The sequence below is a fragment of the Oncorhynchus keta genome, unplaced genomic scaffold, assembly GCF_023373465.1.
Source record: "Oncorhynchus keta strain PuntledgeMale-10-30-2019 unplaced genomic scaffold, Oket_V2 Un_contig_6622_pilon_pilon, whole genome shotgun sequence".
NCBI classification, from domain to species: domain Eukaryota; kingdom Metazoa; phylum Chordata; class Actinopteri; order Salmoniformes; family Salmonidae; genus Oncorhynchus; species Oncorhynchus keta.
Window position 1 is genome coordinate 25001 of NW_026288962.1, and position 11142 is coordinate 36142.

The 11142-nt window shown below is 45.8% G+C and overlaps 1 pseudogene; it reads left to right on the forward strand.

The window, feature by feature from the left end:
• The window catches only part of LOC118382927 (beta-crystallin B1-like), a 6825-nt pseudogene extending 1298 nt beyond the window's left edge, over window positions 1-5527 (forward strand).
• Window positions 5528-11142: the final 5615 nt, after the last annotated feature.

Here is an 11142-nt window from a genome sequence, read left to right on the forward strand (position 1 = left end):
CGCGCGCACACGCACACGCACACACACACATATAATGTACGCATACAAAACCAGATGGCCACACATATATGTTATATAATTGTTGGTACTTTGACACTCGTACGTAACTACTCACACACTGTTTCCACACAATGCCTGTAGTTGCCTGTGGTGGTAAGTCACAGTTGCCATAGCTATGTGTGTGTGGAGGCGTTCTAAGAGAATCACACAAGGACAGTGTCTGTGTCCAAAATGGCCCCCTATTTCCTATGTAGAGCACTACTTTTGACCAGAGCCCAAGTGCACTATATAGGGAATAGGGGACCATTTGCGATTCAAAAAGTGTTTGTTTTGTTACACAGTTCAGCCTCAAAGAAAAAGATCTGAATTAAACTAATTTCTCTCTTTTTATCTCTTTTATCTTTCTCTCTCCCCTCCCTCCCTCCTCCCTTCCTCCCTTCCTCCCTCCCTCCCTCCCCCTCCCTCCCTCCCTCCCTCCCTCCCTCCCTCCCTCCCTCCCTCCCTCCCTCCCTCCTCCCCTCCCTCCTCTTTCTCTCTCTACCCCTCCCTCCCTCCCTTCCTCCTCTTTCTCTCTCTACCCCTCCCTCCCTCCCCTCCCTCCCTCTACCTCTTTCTCTCTCTACCTCTCTCCCCCTCTCTCTCCCTCCCTCCCTCCCTCCCTCCCTCCCTCCCTCCCTCCCTCCCTCCCTCCCTCCCTCCCTCCCTCCCTCCCTCCCTCCCTCCTCTTTCTCTCTCTACCCCTCCCTCCCTCCCTCCTCTTTCTCTCTCTCTACCCCCCCTCCCCCTCCCTCCCTCTACCTCTTTCTCTCTCTACCTCTCTCCCCCTCTCCCTCCCTCCCTCCCTCCCTCCCTCCCTCCCTCCCTCCCTCCCTCCCTCCCTCCCTCCCTCCCTCCCTCCCTCCCTCTACCTCTTTCTCTCTCTACCTCTCTCTCCCCCTCTCTCTCCCCCCTCTCTCCCCCACCCTTTCCCCCTCTCTCTCCCTCCCTCCCTCCCCTCCCCCCTCTACCTCTTTCTCTCTCTACCTCTCTCTCCCCCTCTCTCTCCCCCTCTCTCCCCCACCCTCTCCCCCTCTCTCTCTCTCCCTCCCTCCCTCCCCCTCCCCCTCTACCTCTTTCTCTCCCTCCCTCCCTCCCTCCCTCCCTCCCTCCCTCCCTCCCTCCCTCCCTCCCTCCCTCCCTCCCTCCCTCCCTCCCTCCCTCCCTCTACCTCTTTCTCTCTCTACCTCTCTCTCCCCCTCTCTCTCCCCCTCCCTCTCCCCCTCTCTCCCCCTCTCTCTCCCTCCCTCTCCCCCTCCCTCTCCCCCTCTCCCTCCCTCCCTCCCTCCCTCCCACCCTCCCTCTCTCTCTCCATCTCAGATGTGCGTCTTCGACCAGGAGAACTTCCAGGGTCGCTGTATGGAGATCACCAATGAGTGCATGAACGTGTGTGACATGGGCATGGACAGGGTCCGCTCCTGCGTGTCGACTGCGGGCCGTGAGTACCAGCCTGTCCCTCGACACACACACACACCTCATTTGTGTCACACACACACACCTCAGCTTCACCAACACACACCTAATTCCCACATGCACTTGTAGTGAAATCTTTTCCTTACACTAACGTTACTATGACACACCCATGCCTGTTTGTCAATCTAACACAAACTAACATTTATTCCTATCAAATGTTGCTGCAACCATGGTTCTCAATGTGTTTCTGCCTCTCTCTCTCCCCTCTCCTCCCCCGCCCTTACCCCTCCTCTTCCCCTATCCCTCTCTCTCCCCCAATCTCCGCCCCCACCCTTACGCCTCCCCTCTGTCCTCCCCTCCCTTACCCCTCTTCCCCTCTCCCTCTCTCACTCCCTCTCTCTCCCCCTCTCTCTCCCCCTCTCCTCCCCTCCCTTACCCCTCTCCCCTCTGTCCTTCCCTCCCTTACCCCTCTTCCCTCTCCCTCTCCCACTCCCTCTCTCACTCCCTCTCTCTCCCCCTCTCTCTCCCCTCTCCTCCCCTCCATTACCCCTCTCCCCCTCTGTCCTCCCCCTCCCTTACCCCTCTCCCTCTCTCACTCCCTCTCTCACTCCCTCTCTCTCCCCCTCTCTCTCCCCCTCTCTCTCCCCCTCTTCCCCTCTCCCTCTCTCACTCCCTCTCTCACTCCCTCTCTCTCCCCCTCTCTCTCCCCCTTTCTCCCTCTATCAGTTTCGTGGGTTATGAGCAGATGAACTTCTGTGGTGAGATGTTCATCCTGGAGAAGGGAGAGTACCCTCGCTGGGACTCCTGGAGCAACTGTCAGAAGAACGACTACCTGCTGTCCTTCAGGCCCGTCCGCATGGTATGTCACACACTCCTCCATTTGTCCCTCCCCATCACTCTGTCCTTCCATCTTTCCAGCACTACATCTCTGTGATTGGCCAGAATACATTTACATGCGCGTATCTGATAGTCTCTTAACATCCATCCATATTCATCTATTCATCTATTCATTCATTTATCCATCCATCCATCCATCCATCCATCCATCCATCCATCCATCTACTCATTCATTCATTCATCCATCCATCCATATTCATTCATCTATTCATTCATTCATTTATTCATCCATCCATCCATCCATCCATCCATCCATCCATCCATCCATCCATCCATCCATCCATATTCTATCCATCTATCCATCCATTCATTCATTCATTCATTCATTCATTCATTCATTCATTCATTCATTCATTCGTTCATCCGTTCATTCATTCATTCATTCATTCATTCATCCATCCATCCATCCATCCATCCATCCATCCATCCATCCATCTACTCATTCATTCATCCATCCATATTCATCCATCTATCCATCCTTTCATCCATTCATCTATTCATCCATCCATCCATCCATCCATTAATTTATCCAAATTGATCAGTTCGGCCTGTTATCTGTTAGTTATGTTATGTTAGTTTTTAACTCCACCTCTCTCTCTCCCCCACCTCCCTCCCCTCTTTCCCCCTCTCCCCTCTCTCTCAGGACCCTGAGAAGCACAAGATCTGCCTGTTCGAGGTTGGAGAGTTCAAGGGTCGTAAGATGGAGATCATGGATGATGATGTTCCCTCTCTGTTCTCCTACGGATTCACCGATAGGGTCGGCAGCATCATGGTCAGCTGTGGAAGGTGAGTGGTCCTCGCTGCGGCAACAGGACACACCCACATCGCAGACAAACATGCCATTGGTCTATCGGATGAGATAGAGCAGGAAGTGGATGAGACAGTAATGTCATTATGACATAAACAACCAGGCATCACCAAACCTAGATACCTTAGATCGTTTGTAATCTATTGTACAAATTATTCATTCATTTCAAATGGCTGAGTCGTTCCACTGTTTCTATGTAAATAATAGAATTCAGAAACTGTTCCTAAAATAGTTTGGAATGACGAAAGTTTCCACAATAGTTTTAATTGTCAGAGGGATTCCGTTTAGAAGATCATTTAATCTATAAACTCTCTGTTTCCCTCTGGCTTCCTGTGTCTACATACTTCAAATAGAATCTAGTCTGCCTCTCAAATGGCACCCTATTCCCTTCATATGCACTATGGGCCCTGGTCAAAAGTAGTGTACTAAATAGGGAATAGGGCACCATTTGGGACGTATCCCGAAGATCTGTGATTCACTTTCCGAAAGGCAGCAGGACTGATGTCAGGATGTCTTTCTTGTTTTAAACAGCCTCTTCAGAATCAGAACAAAGGGTTTTATAAAGCACAGTTTGTTTATGTGTGTTCGTTCATGTACATGTGTGTTTATGTATCTGTGTGCATTTGAGCTTCGTCTCTCCAGTGTATCTGCACAGTGAGAGAGGAGATCGGTCCAGTTCCTTCATAGATGTGTTTGGCCCACAGTGAGTAGACAGGTTCCCCTCTGGTTGAAACATCAAATGGACAGACAGGTACCTGTGGCACAACAGGCAAATCATGACAAACAGATCAATACCTCTATTTAACAAGACATCTCTCTCCCTCACAGCTCCCAACTCCCCTGCCTGTTCCTCTGATGCTGTCGGCTTCTCATCTTTCCTCTCTGTCTCCATCAGTTCTCTCCTGGGTTCTCATCTTTTCTCTCTGTCTCCATCAGTTCTCTCCCTGGGTTCTCATCTTTTCTCTCTGTCTCCATCAGTTCTCTCCCTGGGTTCTCGCTTTATTTTCTACTTTACTCTTCTTTGTTAATTTCTCTACCTCTGTGTCCCTCCTGCCCTCTCTCTCTATCTCACACTATTGATTCTCTCTCTCCGTCTTTATTTCTCGGCCTCGGTTCATCTCTTCTTCCTCCTCCCTCTTTCTCCCATCTATGTCCCTCTCTTCCCCCATTCCAGCCCTCATTCACTCAGCCCTTTCCAACTTCTCCTCTCTCTCCCATCTCTCTCCCTCCATCCCTCCACTCATCCCCCTTCTCCTCTCTCTCCCATCTCTCTCCCATCTATCTCTCTCCCTCCATCCCTCCACTCATCCCCCTTCTCCTCTCTCTCCCATCTCTCTCCCATCTATCTCTCTCCCTCCATCCCTCCACTCATCCCCTTCTCCTCTGCTGTTTTCTTCCAGCTGGGTGGGTTACCAGTTCCCTGGATACCGTGGTTCCCAGTACCTCCTGGAGAAGGGTGAGTACCGGCACTTCAACGAGTTCGGCGCCCGGCACCCCAGTTCCAGTCTGTGAGGCGTATCCGCGACATGCAGTGGCACCAGCACGGCTGCTACACCTTGTCCAGCAAGTGAGGGTCCCAGAGGGCGAGAAAGAGAGTGAGCGGAGGAGAGGCGGAGGAAGGGCACAGTAGAGGAGGAGGAGGAGGAGGGGGAAGGCTAAAAGGGACAGGAAGAAAGCACCCTATCTATAGGAAGATAGAAAGCTCCCTCCATCCCTCCATCCGACCCCTCACCCTCCCCCGGTGATCCTCTCCGTGGTTAGATCTTTTTTTTAGAGCGAGGGAGAGAGCGAGGGATGGAGGGAGGTACTTTTTTTTCCCCCTCTTGAGACGCAGCCCTCTACCTGTTTGGGAGATGTAAGACTTGTGGCGTACAGCCGCCCTGATTGGACAGATACGTCAACACCACGAAACAACAATGGATTCTAAGACTATTGATGTAAATAAACAACGACAACAACTCACAGATCAACAAAGACCAGATGTGGTGGGTTGATAGGTAGATAGCTAGATATTCTCTCTATTTTTCTCTCTCTCTCCCCGTCTCTGTTATTTTCAGACCCCTCCGTTCCCCTCTCTCTCTCTCTTTTTCCCCTCGCATAATTAATTTTTCATCCAACCATCCTGTTTCTCTTCAAACCTAAATTCAGCCCAAAACGAGACGACTAATGTGTCTCCTTTGACTCTGATCTATGGGGGTACGGATGTGTGTGTGGGTCTGTTGTCGTGGCTAGAAGAGGGAACGGTATCTAGGGTTCTAGACTTCTAGGATTCAAGGAAATGTGCTGCGTACCTCTGCCACAGTCACTGTAAAAGCTTGTCCTCAGACCCTGCACCCTCTTCTATCCTAACCCAAATAAAGAGACTAAACCTGACCTGATTTCACCTCGGATTCTTCATTTAATCAAATGTTTCTCTTGTGGCGGTGATTGTGTGACAGAGAGGAGATCCAGCAACTCTTAGAGGACAGTGGAAGTTAATAAGAAAGCTTCTTAATGGTTAAAAGCAAAACCAACATGTTTCGTGTCTTGGACTTCATCAGGTTTTAGACAGAACAAATAATGAGCCTTTTATACAGTGATTGTGTGACATCATGGCAGCAATAGCAGTGGAGGGGTTCTTTATCTAGCTACAGTCTAGTTAGAATACAGTGGAGGGGTTCTTTATCTAGCTACAGTCTAGTTAGAATACAGTGGAGGGGTTCTTTATCTAGCTACAGTCTAGTTAGAATACAGTGGAGGGTTCTTTATCTAGCTACAGTCTAGTTAGAATACAGTGGAGGGTTCTTTATCTAGCTACAGTCTAGTTAGAATACAGTGGAGGGGTTCTTTATCTAGCTACAGTCTAGTTAGAATACAGTGGAGGGTTCTTTATCTAGCTACAGTCTAGTTAGAATACAGTGGAGGGGTTCTTTATCTAGCTACAGTCTAGTTAGAATACAGTGGAGGGTTCTTTATCTAGCTACAGTCTAGTTAGAATACAGTAGAGGGGTTCTTTATCTAGCTACAGTCTAGTTAGAATACAGTGGAGAGGTTCTTTATCTAGCTACAGTCTAGTTAGAATACAGTGGAGGGGTTCTTTATCTAGCTACAGTCTAGTTAGAATACAGTGGAGGGGTTCTTTATCTAGCTACAGTCTAGTTAGAATACAGTGGAGGGGTTCTTTATCTAGCTACGGTCTAGTTAGAATACAGTGGATGGGTTCTTTATCTAGCTACAGTCTAGTTAGAATACAGTGGAGGGGTTCTTTATCTAGCTACAGTCTAGTTAGAATACAGTGGAGGGTTCTTTATCTAGCTACAGTGTAGTTAGAATACAGTGGAGGGGTTCTTTATCTAGCTACAGTCTAGTTAGAATACAGTGGAGGGGTTCTTTATCTAGCTACAGTCTAGTTAGAATACAGTGGAGGGGTTCTTTATCTAGCTACAGTCTAGTTAGAATACAGTGGAGGGGTTCTTTATCTAGCTACAGTCTAGTTAGAATACAGTGGAGGGGTTCTTTATCTAGCTACAGTCTAGTTAGAATACAGTGGAGGGGTTCTTTATCTAGCTACAGTCTAGTTAGAATACAGTGGAGGGGTTCTTCATCTAGCTACAGTCTAGTTAGAATACAGTGGATGGGTTCTTTATCTAGCTACAGTCTAGTTAGAATACAGTGGAGGGGTTCTTTATCTAGCTACAGTCTAGTTAGAATACAGTGGAGGGGTTCTTTATCTAGCTACAGTCTAGTTAGAATACAGTGGAGGGGTTCTTTATCTAGCTACAGTCTAGTTAGAATACAGTGGAGGGGTTCTTTATCTAGCTACAGTCTAGTTAGAATACAGTGGAGGGGTTCTTCATCTAGCTACAGTCTAGTTAGAATACAGTGGAGGGGTTCTTCATCTAGCTACAGTCTAGTTAGAATACAGTGGAGGGGTTCTTCATCTAGCTACAGTCTAGTTAGAATACAGTGGAGGGGTTCTTCATCTAGCTACAGTCTAGTTAGAATACAGTGGAGGGGTTCTTCATATAGCTACAGTCCAGTTAGAATACAGTGGAGGGGTTCTTCATATAGCTACAGTCTAGTTAGAATACAGTGGAGGGTTCTTTATCTAGCTACAGTCTAGTTAGAATACAGTGGAGGGGTTCTTTATCTAGCTACAGTCTAGTTAGTATACAGTGGAGGGGTTCTTTATCTAGCTACAGTCTAGTTAGAATACAGTGGAGGGGTTCTTTATCTAGCTACAGTCTAGTTAGAATACAGTGGAGGGGTTCTTTATCTAGCTACAGTCTAGTTAGAATACAGTGGAGAGGTTCTTTATCTAGCTACAGTCTAGTTAGAATACAGTGGAGGGGTTCTTTATCTAGCTACAGTCTAGTTAGAATACAGTGGAGGGGTTCTTTATCTAGCTACAGTCTAGTTAGAATACAGTGGAGGGGTTCTTTATCTAGCTACGGTCTAGTTAGAATACAGTGGATGGGTTCTTTATCTAGCTACAGTCTAGTTAGAATACAGTGGAGGGGTTCTTTATCTAGCTACAGTCTAGTTAGAATACAGTGGAGGGGTTCTTTATCTAGCTACAGTCTAGTTAGAATACAGTGGAGGGGTTCTTTATCTAGCTACAGTCTAGTTAGAATACAGTGGAGGGGTTCTTTATCTAGCTACAGTCTAGTTAGAATACAGTGGAGGGGTTCTTTATCTAGCTACAGTCTAGTTAGAATACAGTGGAGGGGTTCTTTATCTAGCTACAGTCTAGTTAGAATACAGCGGAGGGGTTCTTTATCTAGCTACAGTCTAGTTAGAATACAGTGGAGGGGTTCTTCATCTAGCTACAGTCTAGTTAGAATACAGTGGATGGGTTCTTTATCTAGCTACAGTCTAGTTAGAATACAGTGGAGGGTTCTTTATCTAGCTACAGTCTAGTTAGAATACAGTGGAGGGGTTCTTTATCTAGCTACAGTCTAGTTAGAATACAGTGGAGGGGTTCTTCATATAGCTACAGTCTAGTTAGAATACAGCGGAGGGTTCTTCATATAGCTACAGTCTAGTTAGAATACAGTGGAGGGTTCTTCATATAGCTACAGTCTAGTTAGAATACAGTGGAGGGGTTCTTTATCTAGCTACAGTCTAGTTAGAATACAGTGGAGGGGTTCTTTATCTAGCTACAGTCTAGTTAGAATACAGTGGATAGGTTCTTTATCTAGCTACAGTCTAGTTAGAATACAGTGGAGGGGTTCTTTATCTAGCTACAGTCTAGATAGAATACAGTGGAGGGGTTCTTTATCTAGCTACAGTCTAGTTAGAATACAGTGGAGGGGTTCTTTATCTAGCTACAGTCTAGTTAGAATACAGTGGAGGGGTTCTTTATCTAGCTACAGTCTAGTTAGAATACAGTGGAGGGGTTCTTCATCTAGCTACAGTCTAGTTAGAATACAGTGGAGGGGTTCTTTATCTAGCTACAGTCTAGTTAGAATACAGTGGAGGGGTTCTTCATCTAGCTACAGTCTAGTTAGAATACAGTGGAATACAGTGGAGGGGTTCTTTATCTAGCTACAGTCTAGTTAGAATACAGTGGAGGGGTTCTTTATCTAGCTACAGTCTAGTTAGAATACAGTGGAGGGGTTCTTTATCTAGCTACAGTCTAGTTAGAATACAGTGGAGGGGTTCTTTATCTAGCTACAGTCTAGTTAGAATACAGTGGAGGGGTTCTTTATCTAGCTACAGTCTAGTTAGAATACAGTGGAGGGGTTCTTTATCTAGCTACAGTCTAGTTAGAATACAGTGGAGGGGTTCTTTATCTAGCTACAGTCTAGTTAGAATACAGTGGAGGGGTTCTTTATCTAGCTACAGTCTAGTTAGAATACAGTGGAGGGGCTACAGTCTAGTTAGAATACAGTCTAGCTACAGTCTAGTTAGAATACAGTGGAGGGGTTCTTTATCTAGCTACAGTCTAGTTAGAATACAGTGGAGGGGTTCTTTATCTAGCTACAGTCTAGTTAGAATACAGTGGAGGGGTTCTTCATCTAGCTACAGTCTAGTTAGAATAGTCTAGTTAGAATACAGTGGAGTTTTGTTATATAGCTACAGTCTAGTTAGAATACAGTGGAGGGTTCTTCATATAACTACAGTCTAGTTAGAATACAGTGGAGGGTTCTTACAGTCTAGTTAGAATACAGTGGAGGGTTCTAGCTACAGTCTAGTTAGAATACAGTGGAGGGGTTCTTTATCTAGCTACAGTCTAGTTAGAATACAGTGGAGGGGTTCTTCATCTAGCTACAGTCTAGTTAGAATACAGTGGAGGGGTTCTTTATCTAGCTACAGTCTAGTTAGAATACAGTGGAGGGTTCTTTATCTAGCTACAGTCTAGTTAGAATACAGTGGAGGGGTTCTTTATCTAGCTACAGTCTAGTTAGAATACAGTGGAGGGTTCTTCATCTAGCTACAGTCTAGTTAGAATACAGTGGAGGGGTTCTTTATCTAGCTACAGTCTAGTTAGAATACAGTGGAGGGGTTCTTTATCTAGCTACAGTCTAGTTAGAATACAGTGGAGGGTTCTTTATCTAGCTACAGTCTAGTTAGAATACAGTGGAGGGGTTCTTTATCTAGCTACAGTCTGGAGTTAGAATACAGTGGAGGGGTTCTTCATCTAGCTACAGTCTAGTTAGAATACAGTGGAGGGGTTCTTTATCTAGCTACAGTCTAGTTAGAATACAGTGGAGGGGTTCTTCATCTAGCTACAGTCTAGTTAGAATACAGTGGAGTTTTTTATATAGCTACAGTCTAGTTAGAATACAGTGGAGGGGTTCTTCATATAACTACAGTCTAGTTAGAATACAGTGGAGGGGTTCTTCACATAACTACAGTCTAGTTAGAATACAGTGGAGGGGTTCTTTATCTAGCTACAGTCTAGTTAGAATACAGTGGAGGAGTTTTTATCTAGCTACAGTCTAGTTAGAATACAGTGGAGGGGTTCTTCATCTAGCTACAGTCTAGTTAGAATACAGTGGAGGGGTTCTTTATCTAGCTACAGTCTAGTTAGAATACAGTGGAGGGGTTCTTCATATAGCTACAGTCTAGTTAGAATACAGTGGAGGGGTTCTTTATCTAGCTACAGTCTAGTTAGAATACAGTGGAGGGGTTCTTCATCTAGCTACAGTCTAGTTAGAATACAGTGGAGGGGTTCTTCATCTAGCTACAGTCTAGTTAGAATACAGTGGAGGGTTCTTCATATAACTGCAGTCTAGTTAGAATACAGTGGAGGGGTTCTTCATCTAGCTACAGTCTAGTTAGAATAGAGTGGAGGGGTTCTTTATCTAGCTACAGTCTAGTTAGAATACAGTGGAGGGTTCTTCATATAACTGCAGTCTAGTTAGAATACAGTGGAGGGGTTCTTCATCTAGCTACAGTCTAGTTAGAATACAGTGGAGGGGTTCTTCATATAACTGCAGTCTAGTTAGAATACAGTGGAGGGGTTCTTCATCTAGCTACAGTCTAGTTAGAATACAGATGGAGGGGTTCTTCATATAACTGCAGTCTAGTTAGAATACAGTGGAGGGGTTCTTCATCTAGCTACAGTCTAGTTAGAATACAGTGGAGGGGTTCTTCATATAACTGCAGTCTAGTTAGAATACAGTGGAGGGGTTCTTCATCTAGCTACAGTCTAGTTAGAATAGAGTGGAGGGGTTCTTTATCTAGCTACAGTCTAGTTAGAATACAGTGGAGGGTTCTTCATCTAGCTACAGTCTAGTTAGAATACAGTGGAGGGGTTCTTCATATAACTGCAGTCTAGTTAGAATACAGTGGAGGGGTTCTTCATATAGCTACAGTCTAGTTAGAATAGAGTGGAGGGGTTCTTCATATAACTACAGTCTAGTTAGAATACAGTGGAGGGGTTCTTCATATAGCTACAGTCTAGTTAGAATAGAGTGGAGGGGTTCTTCATATAACTACAGTCTAGTTCGAATACAGTGGAGGGGTTCTTCATATAGCTACAGTCTAGTTAGAATACATTA